The following is a 22,318-nucleotide window of genomic DNA, read 5'->3' as shown; positions in this document are numbered from 1 at the left end:
TGGAATGGAATCGAATTGAATCGAATGGAATCGAATGGAATAGAATGGAATCGAATGGAATGGAATGGAATAGAATGGAATCAACCCGAGTAGAACGGAACGGAACGGAACGGAACGGAACGGAAAGGAATGGAATGGAATGGAATTGAATGGAATGGAACGGAATTCAATGGAATGGAATGGAATGGAATGGAATTCAATGGAATGGAATGGAATCGAATGGAATCGAATGGAATCGAATGGATTCGAATGGAATCGAATGGAATCGAATGGAATGGAATGGAATAGAATGGAATCAACCCGAGTAGAACGGAAAGGAACGGAATGGAACGGAATGGAACGGAACGGAACGGAACGGAACGGAACAGAATTCAATGGAATGGAACGGAATGGAATGGAATTCAATGGAATGGAACGGAATTCAATGGAATGGAATGGAATGGAATGGAACGGAACGGAACGGAACGGAATGAAACGGAACGGAACGGAACGGAACGGAACGGAATGGAATGGAATTCAATGGAATGGAATGGAATGGAATGGAATTCAATGGAATGGAATTCAATGGAATGGAATGGAATGGAATGGAATGGAATGGAACGGAATTCAATGGAATGGAATGGAATGGAATGGAATGGAATGGAATGGAATTCAAATGGAATGGAATGGAATGGAATGCAATGGAATGGAATGGAACAGAATGGAATTCTATGGAATGGAATGGAATCGAATGGAATCAAATGGAATCGAATGGAATCGAATGGAATCGAATGGAATGGAATGGAACGGAATGGAATAGAATGGAATCAACCCGAGTAGAACGGAATGGAATGGAATGGAATTGAATGGAACAGAATTCAATGGAATGGAATGGAATGGAATGGAATTCAATGGAATGGAATGGAATGGAATGGAATGGAATGGAGTTCAATGGAATGGAATGGAATGGAATGGAATGGAATGGAATCGAATGGAATCGAATGGAATCGAATGGAATGGAATGGAATAGAATGGAATCAACCCGAGTAGAACGGAATGGAATGGAATGGAACGGAATGGAACGAACCCGAATAGAACGGAACTGAACGGAATGGAACGGAACGGAACGGAACGGAGTGAAATGGAATGGAATGGAATCGAATGGAACCGAATTGAATGGAATGGAATGGAATGGAATGGAATGGAATGGAATGGAACCAACTAGAGTAGAATGGAATGGATTGGAAAGGAATGGAATGGAATGGAATGGAATGGAATGGAATGGAATGGAACGGAATCAACCCGAGTGGAGTGGAGTGGAGTGGAATGGAGTGGAATGGAATGGAATGGAATAGAATGGAATCAACCCGAGTAGAACGGAATGGAATGGAATGGAATGGAATGGAACGGAATGGAACAGTACGGAATGGAATGGAACGGAATGGAACGGAATGGAATTTAACGAACCCGAGTAGAACGGAATGGAATGGAATGGAATGGAATGGAATGGAATGGAATGGAATGGAATCGAATGGAATGGAATGGAATGGAATGGAATGGAATGGAATGGAATGGAATGGAATGGAATGCAATGGAATGGAATCAACCCGAGTAGAACGGAATGGAATGGAATGGAATGGAATGGAATGGAATGGAACAGAACGCAATGGAACGGAACGGAACAGAACGGAATGGAAAGGAATGATCAACCCGAGAAGAACGGAATGGAATGGAATGGAATGGAATTCAATGGAATAGAATGGAATGGAATGGAATGGAATGGAATGGAATGGAATGGAATGGAATGGAATGGAATCGAATGGAATCGAATGGAATCGATTGGAATGGAATGGAATGGAATGGAATGGAATGGAATGGAATGGAATGGAATCGAATCAACCCGAGTAGATCGGAATGGAATGGAATGGAATGGAATGGAACGGAATGGAAGGAATGGAATGGAATTCAATGGAATAGAATGGAATGGAATGGAATGGAATGGAATGCAATGGAATTGAATGGACTTGAATGGAATCGAATGGAATGTAATGGAATAGAATGGAATCAACCCGAGTAGAACGGAATGGAATGGAATGGAATGGAATGGAATGGAACGGAATGGAACGGAACGGAATGGAACGGAACGGAACGGAATGGAACGCAACGCAACGGAACGGAACGGAATGGAACGGAACTGAAAGGAATGGAATGGAATGAAATCAACCCGAGCAGAACGGAATGGAATGGAGTGGAACGGAATGGAATTCAATGGAATAGAATGGAATGGAATGGAATGGAATGGAATGGAATGGAATGGAATCGAATGGAATCGAATGGAATCGAATGGAATGGATTGGAATAGAATATGAATCAACCCGAGTAGAACGGAATGGAATGGAATGGAACGGAATGGAACGAACCCGAATAGAAAGGAACTGAACGGAATGGAACGGAACGGAACGGAACGGAACGGAGTGAAATGGAATGGAATGGAATCGAATGGAACCGAATGGAATGGAATGGAATGGAATGGAACGGAAAGGAACGGAACGCCACGGAATGGAATGGAATGATAAACCCGAGTAGAACGGAATGGAATGGAATGGAATGGAATGGAATGGAATGGAACGAACCCGAGTAGAACGGAACAGAACGGAAAGGAACGGAACTGAAAGAAACGGAACGGAATGGAGTGAAATGGAATGGAATGGAATGGAATGGAATGGAATGGAATGGAATGGAATGGAGTGGAATGGAATGGAATGGAATCGAATCGAATCGAATGGAATCGAATGGAATGGAATGGAATGGAATGGAATGGAATGGAATGGAATGGAATGGAATCAACCCGAGTAGAACGTAATGGAATGGAATGGAAAGGAATGGAATGGAATGGAATGGAATGGAATGGAATGGAATGGAATGGAATTCAGTGGAATAGAGTGGAATGGAATGGAATGGAATGGAATGGAATGGAATGGAATGGAATGGAATCGAATCGAATGGAATGGAATGGAATGGAATGGAATGGAATGGAATGGAAAGGAATGGAATGGAATTGAATGGAATGGAATCAACCCGAGTAGAACGGAATGGAATGGAATGGAATGGAATGGAATGGAATCAACCCGAGTAGAACGGAATGCAATGGAATGGAATGGAATGGAATGGAATGGAACGGAACGGACCCGAGTAGAACGGAACAGAACGGAACGGAACGGAACGGAACGGAACGGAATGGAGTGAAATGGAATGGAATGGAATGGAATGGAATCGAATGGAATGGAATGGAATGGAATGGAATGGAATAGAATCGAATCGAATCGAATGGAATCGAATTTAATGGAATGGAATGGAATGGAATGGAATGGAATGGAATTCAATGGAATGGAACGGAATTCAAGGGAATGGAATGGAATGGAATGGAACGGAATGGAACGGAACGGAACGGAACGGAACGGAATGGAATGGAATGAACCCGAGTAGAACGGAATGGAATGGAATGGAATGGAATCGAATGGAATGGAATGGAATAGAATGGAATCAACCCGAGTAGAACGGAATGGAACGGAATGGAATGGAATGGAACGGAACGGAACGGAACGGAATTCAATGGAATTGAACGGAATGGAATGGAATTCAATGGAATGGAACGGAATTCAATGGAATGGAATGGAATGGAATGGAACGGAACAGAACGGAACGGAACGAAACGGAACGGAACGGAACGGAACGGAACGGAACGGAACGGAACGGAACGGAATGGAATGGAATTCAATGGAATGGATTGGAATGGAATGGAATTCAATCTAATGGAATTCAATGGAATGGAATGGAATGGAATGGAATGGAACGGAATTCAATGGAATGGAATGGAATGGAATGGAATGGAATGGAATGGAATTCAATGGAATGGAATGGAATGGAATGGAATGGAATCGAATGGAATCGAATGGAATGGAATGGAATGGAATGGAATAGAATGGAATCAACCCGAGTAGAATGGAATGGAATGGAATGGAATGGAATGGAATGGAATGGAATGGAATGGAATTCAAATGGAATGGAATGGAATGGAATGGAATGGAATGGAATGGAATGGAACGGAATTCATTGGAATGGAATGGAATTGAATGGAATCGAATGGAATCGAATGGAATCGAATGGAATCGAATGGAATCGAATGGAATCGAATGGAATGGAATGGAATAGAATGGAATCAACCCGAGTGGAATGGAACGGAACGGAACGGAACGGAACGGAATGCAATAGAATGGAATCAACCCGAGTAGAACGGAATTGAATGGAATGGAATGGAATGGAACAGAATTCAATGGAATGGAATGGAATGGAATGGAATTCAGTGGAATGGAATGGAATGGAATGGAATGGAATGGAATGGAGTTCCATGGAATGGAATGGAATGGAATGGAATGGAATGGAATGGAAAGGAATGGAATCGAATGGAATCGAATGGAATCGAATGGAATCGAATGGAATGGAAGGGAATAGAATGGAATCAATCCGAGTAGAACGGAACGGAACGGAACGGAACGGAACGGAAAGGAATGGAATGGAATGGAACGGAATTCCATGCAATGGATCGGAATTCAATGGAATGGAACGGAATGGAACGGAATGGAATGGAATGGAACGCAATGGAATGGAATGGAACGGAATGGAATGGAATGGAATTCAATGGAATGGAATGGAATGGAATGGAATGGAATGGAATGGAATCGAATTGAATCGAATGGAATCGAATGGAATAGAATGGAATCGAATGGAATGGAATGGAATAGAATGGAATCAACCCGAGTAGAACGGAACGGAACGGAACGGAACGGAACGGAAAGGAATGGAATGGAATGGAATTGAATGGAATGGAACGGAATTCAATGGAATGGAATGGAATGGAATGGAATTCAATGGAATGGAATGGAATCGAATGGAATCGAATGGAATCGAATGGATTCGAATGGAATCGAATGGAATCGAATGGAATGGAATGGAATAGAATGGAATCAACCCGAGTAGAACGGAAAGGAACGGAATGGAACGGAATGGAACGGAACGGAACGGAACGGAACGGAACAGAATTCAATGGAATGGAACGGAATGGAATGGAATTCAATGGAATGGAACGGAATTCAATGGAATGGAATGGAATGGAATGGAACGGAACGGAACGGAACGGAACGAAACGGAACGGAATGGAACGGAACGAAACGGAACGGAATGGAATGGAATTCAATGGAATGGAATGGAATGGAATGGAATTCAATGGAATGGAATTCAATGGAATGGAATGGAATGGAATGGAATGGAATGGAACGGAATTCAATGGAATGGAATGGAATGGAATGGAATTCAATGGAATGGAATGGAATTCAATGGAATGGAATGGAATGGAATGGAATGGAATGGAATGGAATCGAATGGAATCGAATGGAATCGAATGGAATCGAATGGAATGGAATGGAATAGAATGGAATCAACCCGAGTGGAATGGAATGGAATGGAATGGTATGGAATGGAATGGAATGGAATGGAATGGAATGGAATGGAATGGAATGGAATTGAATCGAATGGAATCGAATGGAATCGAATGGAATCGAATGGAATGGAATGGAATAGAATGGAATCAATCCGAGTAGAACGGAACGGAATGGAACGGAACGGAACGGAAAGGAATGGAATGGAATGGAACGGAATTCAATGCAACGGATCGGAATTCAATGGAATGGAACGGAATGGAACGGAACGTAATGGAACGGAATGGAATGGAATGGAATGGAATGGAATGGAATGGAACGGAATGGAATGGAACGGAATGGAATGGAATGGAATTCAATGGAATGGAATGGAATGGAATGGAATGGAATGGAATGGAATGGAATCGAATTGAATCGAATGGAATCGAATGGAATAGAATGGAATAGAATGGAATGGAATGGAATAGAATGGAATCAACCCGAGTAGAACGGAACGGAACGGAACGGAACGGAACGGAACGGAAAGGAATGGAATGGAATGGAACGGAATTCAAAGCAATGGAACGGAATTCAATGGAATGGAACGGAATGGAACGGAATGGAACGGAACGGAATGGAAAGGAATGGAATGGAATGGAATGGAATGGAACAGAATGGAATGGAACGGAATGGAATGGAATGGAATGGAATGGAATTCAATGGAATGGAATGGAATTCAATGGAATGGAATTCTATGGAATTCAATGGAATGGAATGGAATGGAATGGAATGGAATGGAATTCAATGGAATGGAATGGAATCGAATGGAATGGAATGGAATGGAATTCCATGGAATTCCATGGAATTGAATGGAATGGAATGGAATGGAATGGAATTCAATGGAATAGAATGGAATGGAATGAAATCAACACAAGTAGAAAGGAATGGAACGGAACGGAATGGAATGGAATGGAATCGAATTGAATCGAATGGAATCGAATGGAATAGAATGGAATCGAATGGAATGGAATGGAATAGAATGGAATCAACCCGAGTAGAACGGAACGGAACGGAACGGAACGGAACGGAAAGGAATGGAATGGAATGGAATTGAATGGAATGGAATGGAATGGAATGGAATGGAATTCAAATGGAATGGAATGGAATGGAATGGAATGGAATTGAATGGAATGGAACGGAATTCATTGGAATGGAATGGAATGGAATGGAATGGAATGGAATCGAATGGAATCGAATGGAATCGAATGGAATCGAATGGAATCGAATGGAATGGAATGGAATAGAATGGAATCAACCCGAGTGGAATGGAACGGAACGGAACGGAACGGAATGGAACGGAATGGAATACAATGGAATCAACCCGAGTAGAACGGAATGGAATGGAATGGAATGGAATGGAACAGAATTCAATGGACTGGAATGGAATGGAATGGAATGGAATGGAATGGAATGGAATGGAATGGAATGGAGTTCCATGGAATGGAATGGAATGGAATGGAATGGAATGGAAAGGAATGGAATCGAATGGAATCGAATGGAATCGAATGGAATCGAATGGAATGGAAGGGAATAGAATGGAATCAATCCGAGTAGAACGGAACGGAACGGAACGGAACGGAACGGAAAGGAATGGAATGGAATGGAACGGAATTCCATGCAATGGATCGGAATTCAATGGAATGGAACGGAATGGAACGGAATGGAATGGAATGGAACGGAACGGAATGGAATGGAACGGAACGGAATGGAATGGAATGGAATGGAATGGAATGGAATGGAATGGAATCGAATCGAATTGAATCGAATGGAATCGAATGGAATAGAATGGAATCGAATGGAATGGAATGGAATAGAATGGAATCAACCCGAGTAGAACGGAACGGAACGGAACGGAACGGAACGGAAAGGAATGGAATGGAATGGAATTGAATGGAATGGAACGGAATTCAATGGAATGGAATGGAATGGAATGGAATTCAATGGAATGGAATGGAATGGAATGGAATGGAATGGAATCGAATGGAATCGAATGGAATCGAATGGAATCGAATGGAATGGAATGGAATAGAATGGAATCAACCCGAGTAGAACGGAACGGAACGGAACGGAACGGAACGGAAAGGAATGGAATGGAATGGAATTGAATGGAATGGAACGGAATTCAATGGAATGGAATGGAATGGAATGGAATTCAATGGAATGGAATGGAATGGAATGGAATGGAATGGAATCGAATGGAATCGAATGGAATCGAATGGAATCGAATGGAATGGAATGGAATAGAATGGAATCAACCCGAGTGGAACGGAATGGAATGGAATGGTATGGAATGGAATGGAATGGAATGGAATGGAATGGAATGGAATGGAATGGAATGGAATGGAATTCAAATGGAATGGAATGGAATGGAATTCTATGGAATGGAATGGAATGGAATGGAATCAAATGGAATCGAATGGAATCGAATGGAATCGAATGGAATGGAATGGAATGGAATGGAATAGAGTGGAATCAACCCGAGTGGAATGGAACGGAACGGAACGGAACGGAACGGAACGGAACGGAACGGAATGGAATAGAATGGAATCAACCCGAGTAGAACGGAATGGAATGGAATGGAATTGAATGGAACAGAATTTAATGGAATGGAATGGAATGGAATGGAATTCAATGGAATGGAATGGAATGGAATGGAATGGAATGGAATGGAGTTCAATGGAATGGAATTGAATGGAATGGAATGGAATGGAATGGAATGGAATCGGATGGAATCGAATGGAATCGAATGGAATGGAATGGAATAGAATGGAATCAATCCGAGTAGAACGGAATGGAACGGAACGGAACGGAACGGAAAGGAATGGAATGGAATGGAACGGAATTCAATGCAATGGATCGGAATTCAATGGAATGGAACGGAATGGAACGGAATAGAACGGAACGTAATGGAATGGAATGGAATGGAATGGAAAGGAATGGAACGGAATGGAATGGAGCGGAATGGAATGGAATGGAATTCAATGGAATGGAATGGAATGGAATCGAATCGAATTGAATCGAATGGAATCGAATGGAATAGATTGGAATCGAATGGAATGGAATGGAATAGAATGGAATCAACCCGAGTAGAACGGAACGGAACGGAACGGAACGGAACGGAAAGAATGGAATGGAATGGAACGGAATTCAATGCAATGGATCGGAATTCAATGGAATGGAACGGAATGGAACGGAACGTAATGGAATGGAATGGAATGGAATGGAATGGAATGGAATGGAATGGAATGGAACGGAATGGAAAGGAACGGAATGGAATGGAATGGAATTCAATGGAATGGAATGGAATGGAATGGAATGGAATGGAATGGAATCGAATTGAATAGAATGGAATCGAATGGAATAGAATGGAATCGAATGGAATGGAATGGAATAGAATGGAACCAACCCGAGTAGAACGGAACGGAACGGAACGGAAAGGAATGGAATGGAATGAACCCGAGTAGAACGGAATGGAATGGAATGGAATGGAATCGAATGGAATGGAATCGAGTGGAATGGAATGGAATAGAATGGAATCAACCCGAGTAGAACGGAATGGAACGGAATGGAACGGAATGGAACGGAACGGAACGGAACGGAACGGAACGGAATTCAATGGAATGGAACGGAATGGAATGGAATTCAATGGAATGGAACGGAATTCAATGGAATGGAAAGGAATGGAATGGAACGGAACGGAACGGAACGGAACGGAACGGAATGGAATGGAATTCAATGGAATGGATTGGAATAGAATGGAATTCAATCTAATGGAATTCAATGGAATGGAATGGAATGGAATGGAATGGAATGGAATGGAATGGAACGGAATTCAATGGAATGGAATGGAATGGAATGGAATTCAATGGAATGGAATGGAATTCAATGGAATGGAATGGAATGGAATGGAATGGAATGGAATGGAATGGAATGGAATGGAATCGAATGGAATCGAATGGAATCGAATGGAATGGAATGGAATAGAATGGAATCAACCCGAGTAGAATGGAATGGAATGGAATGGAATGGAATGGAATGGAATGGAATGGAATGGAATGGAATTCAAATGGAATGGAATGGAATGGAATGGAATGGAATTGAATGGAATGGAACGGAATTCATTGGAATGGAATGGAATGGAATGGAATCGAATGGAATCGAATGGAATCGAATGGAATCGAATGGAATCGAATGGAATCGAATGGAATGGAATGGAATAGAATGGAATCAACCCGAGTGGAATGGAACGGAACGGAACGGAACGGAATGGAACGGAATGGAATAGAATGGAATCAACCCGAGTAGAACGGAATGGAATGGAATGGAATGGAATGGAACAGAATTCAATGGAATGGAATGGAATGGAATGGAATTCAATGGAATGGAATGGAATGGAATGGAATGGAATGGAATGGAATGGAGTTCCATGGAATGGAATGGAATGGAATGGAATGGAATGGAAAGGAATGGAATCGAATGGAATCGAATGGAATCGAATGGAATCGAATGGAATGGAAGGGAATAGAATGGAATCAATCCGAGTAGAACGGAACGGAACGGAACGGAACGGAACGGAAAGGAATGGAATGGAATGGAACGGAATTCCATGCAATGGATCGGAATTCAATGGAATGGAACGGAATGGAACGGAATGGAATGGAATGGAACGGAATGGAATGGAATGGAACGGAATGGAATGGAATGGAATTCAATGGAATGGAATGGAATGGAATGGAATGGAATGGAATCGAATTGAATCGAATGGAATCGAATGGAATAGAATGGAATCGAATGGAATGGAATGGAATAGAATGGAATCAACCCGAGTAGAACGGAACGGAACGGAACGGAACGGAACGGAAAGGAATGGAATGGAATGGAATTGAATGGAATGGAACGGAATTCAATGGAATGGAATGGAATGGAATGGAATTCAATGGAATGGAATGGAATGGAATGGAATGGAATGGAATCGAATGGAATCGAATGGAATCGAATGGAATCGAATGGAATGGAATGGAATAGAATGGAATCAACCCGAGTGGAATGGAATGGAATGGAATGGTATGGAATGGAATGGAATGGAATGGAATGGAATGGAATGGAATGGAATTCAAATGGAATGGAATGGAATGGAATGCAATGGAATGGAATGGAACGGAATTCAATGGAATGGAATGGAATGGAATGGAATTCTATGGAATGGAATGGAATCGAATGGAATCAAATGGAATCGAATGGAATCGAATGGAATCGAATGGAATGGAATGGAATGGAATGGAATAGAATGGAATCAACCCGAGTGGAATGGAACGGAACGGAACGGAACGGAACGGAACGGAACGGAATGGAATAGAATGGAATCAACCCGAGTAGAACGGAATGGAATGGAATGGAATTGAATGGAACAGAATTCAATGGAATGGAATGGAATGGAATGGAATTCAATGGAATGGAATGGAATGGAATGGAATGGAATGGAATGGAGTTCAATGGAATGGAATGGAATGGAATGGAATGGAATGGAATGGAATCGGATGGAATCGAATGGAATCGAATGGAATGGAATGGAATAGAATGGAAACAAACCGAGTAGAACGGAATGGAACGGAACGGAACGGAACGGAAAGGAATGGAATGGAATGGAACGGAATTCAATGCAATGGATCGGAATTCAATGGAATGGAACGGAATGGAACGGAATGGAACGGAACGTAATGGAATGGAATGGAATGGAATGGAATGGAATGGAACGGAATGGAATGGAACGGAATGGAATGGAATGGAATTCAATGGAATGGAATGGAATGGAATGGAATCGAATTGAATCGAATGGAATCGAATGGAATAGATTGGAATCGAATGGAATGGAATGGAATAGAATGGAATCAACCCGAGTAGAACGGAACGGAACGGAACGGAACGGAACGGAAAGAATGGAATGGAATGGAACGGAATTCAATGCAATGGATCGGAATTCAATGGAATGGAACGGAATGGAACGGAACGTAATGGAATGGAATGGAATGGAATGGAATGGAATGGAACGGAATGGAATGGAACGGAATGGAATGGAATGGAATTCAATGGAATGGAATGGAATGGAATGGAATGGAATGGAATGGAATGGAATCGAATTGAATAGAATGGAATCGAATGGAATAGAATGGAATCGAATGGAATGGAATGGAATAGAATGGAACCAACCCGAGTAGAACGGAACGGAACGGAACGGAAAGGAATGGAATGGAATGAACCCGAGTAGAACGGAATGGAATGGAATGGAATGGAATCGAATGGAATGGAATCGAGTGGAATGGAATGGAATAGAATGGAATCAACCCGAGTAGAACGGAATGGAACGGAATGGAACGGAATGGAACGGAACGGAACGGAACGGAACGGAACGGAATTCAATGGAATGGAACGGAATGGAATGGAATTCAATGGAATGGAACGGAATTCAATGGAATGGAATGGAATGGAATGGAACGGTACGGAACGGAACGGAATGGAACGGAACGGAATGGAATGGAATTCCATGGAATTGAATGGAATGGAATGGAATTCAATGTAATGGAATTCAATGGAATGGAATGGAATGGAATGGAATGGAATGGAACGGAATTCAATGGAATGGAATGGAATGGAATGGAATGGAATTCAATGGAATGGAATGGAATGGAATGGAATGGAATGGAATGGAATGGAATTGAATGGAATGGAATGGAATGGAATCGAATGGAATCGAATGGAATCGAATGGCATCGAATGGAATGGAATGTAATAGAATGGAATCAACCCGAGTAGAATGGAATGGAATGGAATGGAATGGAATGGAATGGAATGGAATTGAATTCAAATGGAATGGAATGGAATGGAATGGAATGGAATTGAATGGAATGGAACGGAATTCAATGGAATGGAATGGAATGGAATGGAATTCAATGGAATGGAATGGAATCGAATGGAATCGAATGGAATCGAATGGAATCGAATGGAATCGAATGGAATGGAATGGAATGGAATGGAATAGAATGGAATCAACCCGAGTGGAATGGAACGGAACGGAACGGAACGGAACGGAACGGAATGGAATAGAATGGAATCAACCCGAGTAGAACGGAATGGAATGGAATGGAATGGAATGGAACAGAATTCAATGGAATGGAATGGAATTCCATGGAATGGAATGGAATGGAATGGAATGGAGTCGAATGGAATCGAATGGAATCGAATGGAATCGAATGGAATGGAATGGAATAGAATGGAATCAACCCGAGTAGAATGGAATGGAATGGAATGGAATGGAATGGAATGGAATGGAACGGAATGGAATGGAATGGAATTCAAATGGAATGGAATGGAATGGAATGGAATTGAATGGAATGGAACGGAATTCAATGGAATGGAATGGAATGGAACGGAATTCAATGGAATGGAATGGAATCGAATGGAATCGAATGGAATCGAATGGAATCGAATGGAATCGAATGCAATGGAATGGAATAGAATGGAACCAACCCGAGTGGAATGGAATGGAACGGAAAGGAACGGAACGGAACGGAACGGAACGGAATGGAATAGAACGGAATCAACCCGAGTAGAACGGAATGGAATGGAATGGAATTGAATGGAACAGAATTCAATGGAATGGAATGGAATGGAATGGAATTCAATGGAATGGAATGGAATGGAATGGAATGGAATGGAATGGAATGGAGTTCAATGGAATGGAATGGAATGGAATGGAATGGAATGGAATGGAATGGAATGGAATGGAATCGAATGGAATTGAATGGAATCGAATGGAATGGAATGGAATAGAATGGAATCAATCCGAGTAGAACGGAATGGAACGGAACGGAACGGAACGGAAAGGAATGGAATGGAATGGAACGGAATTCAATGCAATGGATCGGAATTCAATGGAATGGAACGGAATGGAACGGAATGGAACGGAACGTAATGGAATGGAACGGAATGGAATGGAACGGAATGGAATGGAATGGAATTCAATGGAATGGAATGGAATGGAATGGAATCGAATTGAATCGAATGGAATCGAATGGAATAGATTGGAATCGAATGGAATGGAATGGAATAGAATGGAATCAACCCGAGTAGAACGGAACGGAACGGAACGGAACGGAAAGGAATGGAATGGAATGGAACGGAATTCAATGCAATGGATCGGAATTCAATGGAATGGAACGGAATGGAACGGAACGTAATGGAATGGAATGGAATGGAATGGAATGGAATGGAATGGAATGGAATGGAACGGAATGGAATGGAATGGAATTCAATGGAATGGAATGGAATGGAATGGAATGCAATGGAATCGAATTGAATAGAATGGAATCGAATGGAATTGAATGGAATCGAATGGAATGGAATGGAATAGAATGGAATCAACCCGAGTAGAACGGAACGGAACGGAACGGAAAGGAATGGAATGGAATGAACCCGAGTAGAACGGAATGGAATGGAATGGAATGGAATCGAATGGAATGGAATCGAGTGGAATGGAATGGAATAGAATGGAATCAACCCGAGTAGAACGGAATGGAACGGAATGGAACGGAATGGAACGGAACGGAACGGAACGGAACGGAACGGAATTCAATGGAATGGAACGGAATGGAATGGAATTCAATGGAATGGAACGGAATTCAATGGAATGGAATGGAATGGAATGGAACGGTACGGAACGGAACGGAATGGAACGGAACGGAATGGAATTTAATTCCATGGAATGGAATGGAATGGAATGGAATTCAATGTAATGGAATTCAATGGAATGGAATGGAATGGAATGGAAAGGAATGGAAGGGAATTAAATGGAATGGAATGGAATGGAATGGAATGGAATGGAATGGAATGGAATTCAATGGAATGGAATGGAATGGAATGGAATGGAATGGAATTCAATTGAATGGAATGGAATGGAATGGAATCGAATGGTATCGAATGGAATCGAATGGAATCGAAAGAAATGGAATGTAATAGAATGGAATCAACCCGAGTAGAATGGAATGGAATGGAATGGAATGGAATGGAATGGAATGGAATGGAATGGAATGGAATTGAATTCAAATGGAATGGAATGGAATGGAATGGAATGGAATTGAATGGAATGGAACGGAATTCAATGGAATGGAATGGAATGGAATGGAATTCAATGGAATGGAATGGAATCGAATGGAATCGAATGGAATCGAATGGAATCGAATGGAATCGAATGGAATGGAATGGAATGGAATGGAATAGAATGGAATCAACCCGAGTGGAATGGAACGGAACGGAACGGAACGGAACGGAACGGAATGGAATAGAATGGAATCAACCCGAGTAGAACGGAATGGAATGGAATGGAATGGAATGGAACAGAATTCAATGGAATGGAATGGAATGGAATGGAATTCAATGGAATGGAATGGAATGGAATGGAATGGAATGGAGTTCAATGGAATGGAATGGAATGGAATGGAATGGAATGGAATGGAGTCGAATGGAATCGAATGGAATCGAATGGAATCGAATGGAATGGAATGGAATAGAATGGAATCAATCCGAGTAGAACGGAACGGAACGGAACGGAACGGAACGGAAAGGAATGGAATGGAATGGAACGGAATTCAATGCAATGGATCGGAATTCAATGGAATGGAACGGAATGGAACGGAATGGAAGGGAATGTAATGGAATGGAATGGAATGGAATGGAATGGAATGGAACGGAATGGAATGGAACGGAATGGAATGGAATGGAATTCAATGGAATGGAATGGAATGGAATGGAATGGAATGGAATGGAATGGAATTGAATCGAATTGAATCGAATGGAATCGAATAGAATTGAATGGAATCGAATGGAATGGAATGGAATAGAATGGAAACAACCCGAGTAGAACGGAACGGAACGGAACGGAACGGAACGGAACGGAACGGAAAGGAATGGAATGGAATGGAATTGAATGGAATGGAACGGAATTCAATGGAATGGAATGGAATGGAATGGAATTCAATGGAATGGAATGGAATCGAATGGAATCGAATGGAATCGAATGGATTCGAATGGAATCGAATGGAATCGAATGGAATGGAATGGAATAGAATGGATTCAACCCGAGTAGAACGGAAAGGAACGGAATGGAACGGAATGGAACGGAACGGAATGGAACGGAACGGAACAGAATTCAATGGAATGGAACGAAATGGAATGGAATTCAATGGAATGGAACGGAATTCAATGGAATGGAATGGAATGGAATGGAATGGAACGGAACGGAACGGAACGAAACGGAACGGAACGGAACGGAACGGAACGGAATGGAATGGAATTCAATGGAATGGAATGGAATGGAATGGAATGGAATTCGATGGAATGGAATGGAACGGAATGGAATGGAATGGAATGGAATGGAATGGAATGGAATGGAATTCAATTGAATGGAATGGAATGGAATGGAATGGAATGGAATCGAATGGAATCGAATGGAATGGAATGGAATAGAATGGAATCAACCCGAGTAGAATGGAATGGAATGGAATGGAATGGAATGGAATGGAATGGAATGGAATGGAATGGAATGGAATGGAATGGAATTCGATGGAATAGAATGGAATGGAATGCAATGGAATGGAATGGAAATTAATTCAATGGAATGGAATGGAATGGAATGGAATGGAATGGAATGGAATTCATTGGAATGGAATTCAATGGAATTCAATGGAATGGAATGGAATGGAATGGAATGGAATGGAATGGAAAGGAATGGAATGGAATGGAATTCAATGGAATCGAATGGAATCGAATGGAATGGAATGGAATGGAATTCAATGGAATGGAAAGGAATTCAATGGAATGGAATGGAATGGAATGGAATGGAATGGAATGGAATGGAATCGAATGGAATCGAATGGAATCGAATGGAATGGAATGGAATGGAATGGAATAGAATGGAATCAACCCTAGTAGAACGGAACGGAACGGAACGGAATGGAATGGAATGGAATGGAAAGGAATTCAATGCAATGGATCGGAAATCAATGGAATGGAACGGAATGGAACGGAATGGAACGGAACGGAATGGAATGGAATGGAATGGAATGGAACATAATGGAATGGAACGGAATGGAATGGAATGGAATTCAATGGAATGGAATGGAATTCCATGGAATGGAATGGAATGGAATGGAATTCAATGGAATGGGATGGAATGGAATGGAATGGAATGGAATTCAATGCAATTGAATGGAATGGAATGGAATCGAATGGAATCGAATGGAATGGAATGGAATGGAATGGAATCGAATGGAATCAACCCGAGTAGAATGGAATGGAATGGAATGGAATGGAATGGAATGGAATTCAATGGAATGGAATGGATTGGAATGGAATTCAATGGAATGGAATGGAATTCAATGGAATGGAATTCAATGGAATGGAATGGAATGGAATGGAAAGGAATGGAAGGGAATTAAATGGAATGGAATGGAATGGAATGGAATGGAATGGAATGGAATGGAATTCAATGGAATGGAATGGAATGGAATGGAATGGAATTCAATTGAATGGAATGGAATGGAATGGAATCGAATGGTATCGAATGGAATCGAATGGAATCGAAAGAAATGGAATGTAATAGAATGGAATCAACCCGAGTAGAATGGAATGGAATGGAATGGAATGGAATGGAATGGAATGGAATGGAATGGAATGGAATTGAATTCAAATGGAATGGAATGGAATGGAATGGAATGGAATTGAATGGAATGGAACGGAATTCAATGGAATGGAATGGAATGGAATGGAATTCAATGGAATGGAATGGAATCGAATGGAATCGAATGGAATCGAATGGAATCGAATGGAATCGAATGGAATGGAATGGAATGGAATGGAATAGAATGGAATCAACCCGAGTGGAATGGAACGGAACGGAACGGAACGGAACGGAACGGAATGGAATAGAATGGAATCAACCCGAGTAGAACGGAATGGAATGGAATGGAATGGAATGGAACAGAATTCAATGGAATGGAATGGAATGGAATGGAATTCAATGGAATGGAATGGAATGGAATGGAATGGAATGGAGTTCAATGGAATGGAATGGAATGGAATGGAATGGAATGGAATGGAATGGAGTCGAATGGAATCGAATGGAATCGAATGGAATCGAATGGAATGGAATGGAATAGAATGGAATCAATCCGAGTAGAACGGAACGGAACGGAACGGAACGGAACGGAAAGGAATGGAATGGAATGGAACGGAATTCAATGCAATGGATCGGAATTCAATGGAATGGAACGGAATGGAACGGAATGGAAGGGAATGTAATGGAATGGAATGGAATGGAATGGAATGGAATGGAACGGAATGGAATGGAACGGAATGGAATGGAATGGAATTCAATGGAATGGAATGGAATGGAATGGAATGGAATGGAATGGAATGGAATTGAATCGAATTGAATCGAATGGAATCGAATAGAATAGAATGGAATCGAATGGAATGGAATGGAATAGAATGGAAACAACCCGAGTAGAACGGAACGGAACGGAACGGAACGGAACGGAACGGAACGGAAAGGAATGGAATGGAATGGAATTGAATGGAATGGAACGGAATTCAATGGAATGGAATGGAATGGAATGGAATTCAATGGAATGGAATGGAATCGAATGGAATCGAATGGAATCGAATGGATTCGAATGGAATCGAATGGAATCGAATGGAATGGAATGGAATAGAATGGATTCAACCCGAGTAGAACGGAAAGGAACGGAATGGAACGGAATGGAACGGAACGGAATGGAACGGAACGGAACAGAATTCAATGGAATGGAACGAAATGGAATGGAATTCAATGGAATGGAACGGAATTCAATGGAATGGAATGGAATGGAATGGAATGGAACGGAACGGAACGGAACGAAACGGAACGGAACGGAACGGAACGGAACGGAATGGAATGGAATTCAATGGAATGGAATGGAATGGAATGGAATGGAATTCGATGGAATGGAATGGAACGGAATGGAATGGAATGGAATGGAATGGAATGGAATGGAATGGAATTCAATTGAATGGAATGGAATGGAATGGAATGGAATGGAATCGAATGGAATCGAATGGAATGGAATGGAATAGAATGGAATCAACCCGAGTAGAATGGAATGGAATGGAATGGAATGGAATGGAATGGAATGGAATGGAATGGAATGGAATGGAATGGAATTCGATGGAATAGAATGGAATGGAATGGAATGGAATGGAATGGAAATTAATTCAATGGAATGGAATGGAATGGAATGGAATGGAATGGAATGGAATTCATTGGAATGGAATTCAATGGAATTCAATGGAATGGAATGGAATGGAATGGAATGGAATGGAATGGAAAGGAATGGAATGGTATGGAATTCAATGGAATCGAATGGAATCGAATGGAATGGAATGGAATGGAATTCAATGGAATGGAAAGGAATTCAATGGAATGGAATGGAATGGAATGGAATGGAATGGAATGGAATGGAATCGAATGGAATCGAATGGAATCGAATGGAATCGAATGGAATGGAATGGAATAGAATGGAATCAACCCTAGTAGAACGGAACGGAACGGAACGGAATGGAATGGAATGGAATGGAAAGGAATTCAATGCAATGGATCGGAAATCAATGGAATGGAACGGAATGGAACGGAATGGAACGGAACGGAATGGAATGGAATGGAATGGAATGGAACATAATGGAATGGAACGGAATGGAATGGAATGGAATTCAATGGAATGGAATGGAATTCCATGGAATGGAATGGAATGGAATGGAATTCAATGGAATGGGAAGGAATGGAATGGAATGGAATGGAATTCAATGCAATTGAATGGAATGGAATGGAATCGAATGGAATCGAATGGAATGGAATGGAATGGAATGGAATCGAATGGAATCAACCCGAGTAGAATGGAATGGAATGGAATGGAATGGAATGGAATTCAAATGGAATGGAAGGGAATGGAATGGAATGGAACGGAATTCAATGGAATGGAATGGATTGGAATGGAATTCAATGGAATGGAATGGAATTCAATGGAATGGAATTCAATGGAATGGAATGGAATGGAACGGAATGGAACGGAACGGAATGGAATGGAATGGAATGGAATGGAACGGAATGGAATGGAACGGAATGGAATGGAATGGAATGGAATGGAATGGAATTCCATGGAATGGAATGGAATGGAATGGAACGGAACGGAACGGAACGGAACGGAATGGAACGGACTGGAATGGAATTCAATGGAATGGAATGGAATGGAATGGAATTCAATGGTATGGAATTCAATGGAATGGAATGGAATGGAATGGAATGGAATGGAACGGACTTCAATGGAATGGAATGGAATGGAATGGAATTCAATGGAATGGAATGGAATTCAATGGAATGGAATTCAATGGAATGGAATGGAATGGAATGGAATGGAATGGAATCGAATGGAATCGAATGGAATCGAATGGAATCGAATGGAATGGAATGGAATAGAATGGAATCAACCCGAGTAGAATGGAATGGAATGGAATGGAATGGAATGGAACGGAATGGAACGGAATGGAATGGAATGGAATTCAAATGGAATGGAAGGGAATGGAATGGAATTGAATGGAATGGAACGGAATTCAATGGAATGGAATGGAATGGAACGGAATTCAATGGAATGGAATGGAATCGAATGGAATCGAATGGAATCGAATGGAATCGAATGGAATCGAATGGAATCGAATGCAATGGAATGGAATAGAATGGAACCAACCCGAGTGGAATGGAATGGAACGGAAAGGAACGGAACGGAACGGAACGGAACGGAATGGAATAGAATGGAATCAACCCGAGTAGAACGGAATGGAATGGAATGGAATTGAATGGAACAGAATTCAATGGAATGGAATGGAATGGAATGGAATTCAATGGAATGGAATGGAATGGAATGGAATGGAATGGAATGGAATGGAATGGAATGGAACGGAATGGAATGGAACGGAATGGAATGGAATGGAATTCAAAGGAATGGAATGGAATGGAATGGAATGGAATGGAATGGAATGGAATGGAATGGAATCGAATTGAATCGAATGGAATAGAATGGAATCGAATGGAATGGAATGGAATAGAATGGAATCAACCCGAGTAGAACGGAACGGAATGGAACGGAACGGAATGGAACGGAACGGAAAGGAATGGAATGGAATGGAACGGAATTCAATGCAATGGAACGGAATTCAATGGAATGGAACGGAATGGAAAGGAATAGAACGGAACGGAATGGAATGGAAAGGAATGGAATGGAATGGAACGGAATGGAATGGAACGGAATGGAATGGAATGGAATGGAATGGAATTCAATGGAATGGAATGGAATTCAATGGAATGGAATTCAATGGAATTCAATGGAATGGAATGGAATGGAATGGAATGGAATGGAATTCAATGGAATGGAATGGAATGGAATGGAATCGAATGGAATCGAATGGAATCGAATGGAATCGAATGGAATGGAATGGAATAGAATGGAATCAACCCGAGTAGAATGGAATGGAATCGAATGGAATGGAATGGAATGGAATAGAATGGAATGGAATTCGATGGAATGGAATGGAATGGAATGGAATGGAATGGAATGGAAAGGAATGCAATGGAATTCAAATGGAAGGGAATGGAATGGAATTGAATGGAATCGAATGGAATGTAAAGGAATAGAATGGAATCCACCCGAGTAGAATGGAACAGAACGGAACGGAACGGAACGGAAAGGAATGGAATTCAATGGAACGGAATTCAATGGAATGGAATGGAATGGAATGGAATCGAAAGGAATCGAATGGAATCGAATGGAATGGAATGGAATAGAATGGAATCAACCCGAGTAGAATGGAATGGAATGGAATGGAATGGAATGGAATGGAATGGAATGGAATTGAACGGAATTCAATGGAATGGAATGGAAAGGAATGGAATTCAATGGAATGGAATGGAATTCAATGGAATTCAATGGAATGGAATGGAATGGAATGGAATGGAATGGAATGGAATGGAATGGAATTCCATGGAATGGAATGGAATCGAATGGAATGGAATGGAATGGAATTCAATGGAATGGAATGGAATGGAATGGAATGGAATGGAATCGAATTGAATCGAATGGAATCGAATGGAATAGAATGGAATCGAATGGAATGGAATGGAATAGAATGGAATCAACCCGAGTAGAACGGAACGGAACGGAACGGAACGGAACGGAACGGAAAGGAATGGAATGGAATGGAACGGAATTCAATGCAATGGAACGGAATTCAATGGAATGGAACGGAATGGAACGGAATGGAACGGAACGGAATGGAATGGAATGGAATGGAATGGAACGGAATGGAATGGAACGGAATGGAATGGAATGGAATGGAATGGAATTCCATGGAATGGAATGGAATGGAATGGAATTCCATGGAATGGAATGGAATGGAATGGAACGGAACGGAACGGAACGGAACGGAACGGAACGGACTGGAATGGAATTCAATGGAATGGAATGGAATGGAATGGAATTCAATGGTATGGAATTCAATGGAATGGAATGGAATGGAATGGAATGGAATGGAACGGACTTCAATGGAATGGAATGGAATGGAATGGAATTCAATGGAATGGAATGGAATTCAATGGAATGGAATTCAATGGAATGGAATGGAATGGAATGGAATGGAATGGAATGGAATGGAATGGAATCGAATGGAAT

Source organism: Gorilla gorilla, chromosome 18, assembly GCF_029281585.2.
Source record: "Gorilla gorilla gorilla isolate KB3781 chromosome 18, NHGRI_mGorGor1-v2.1_pri, whole genome shotgun sequence".
In the NCBI taxonomy this organism is placed as follows: Eukaryota; Metazoa; Chordata; class Mammalia; order Primates; family Hominidae; genus Gorilla; species Gorilla gorilla.
Note: the sequence above shows the minus strand (reverse complement) of the source record.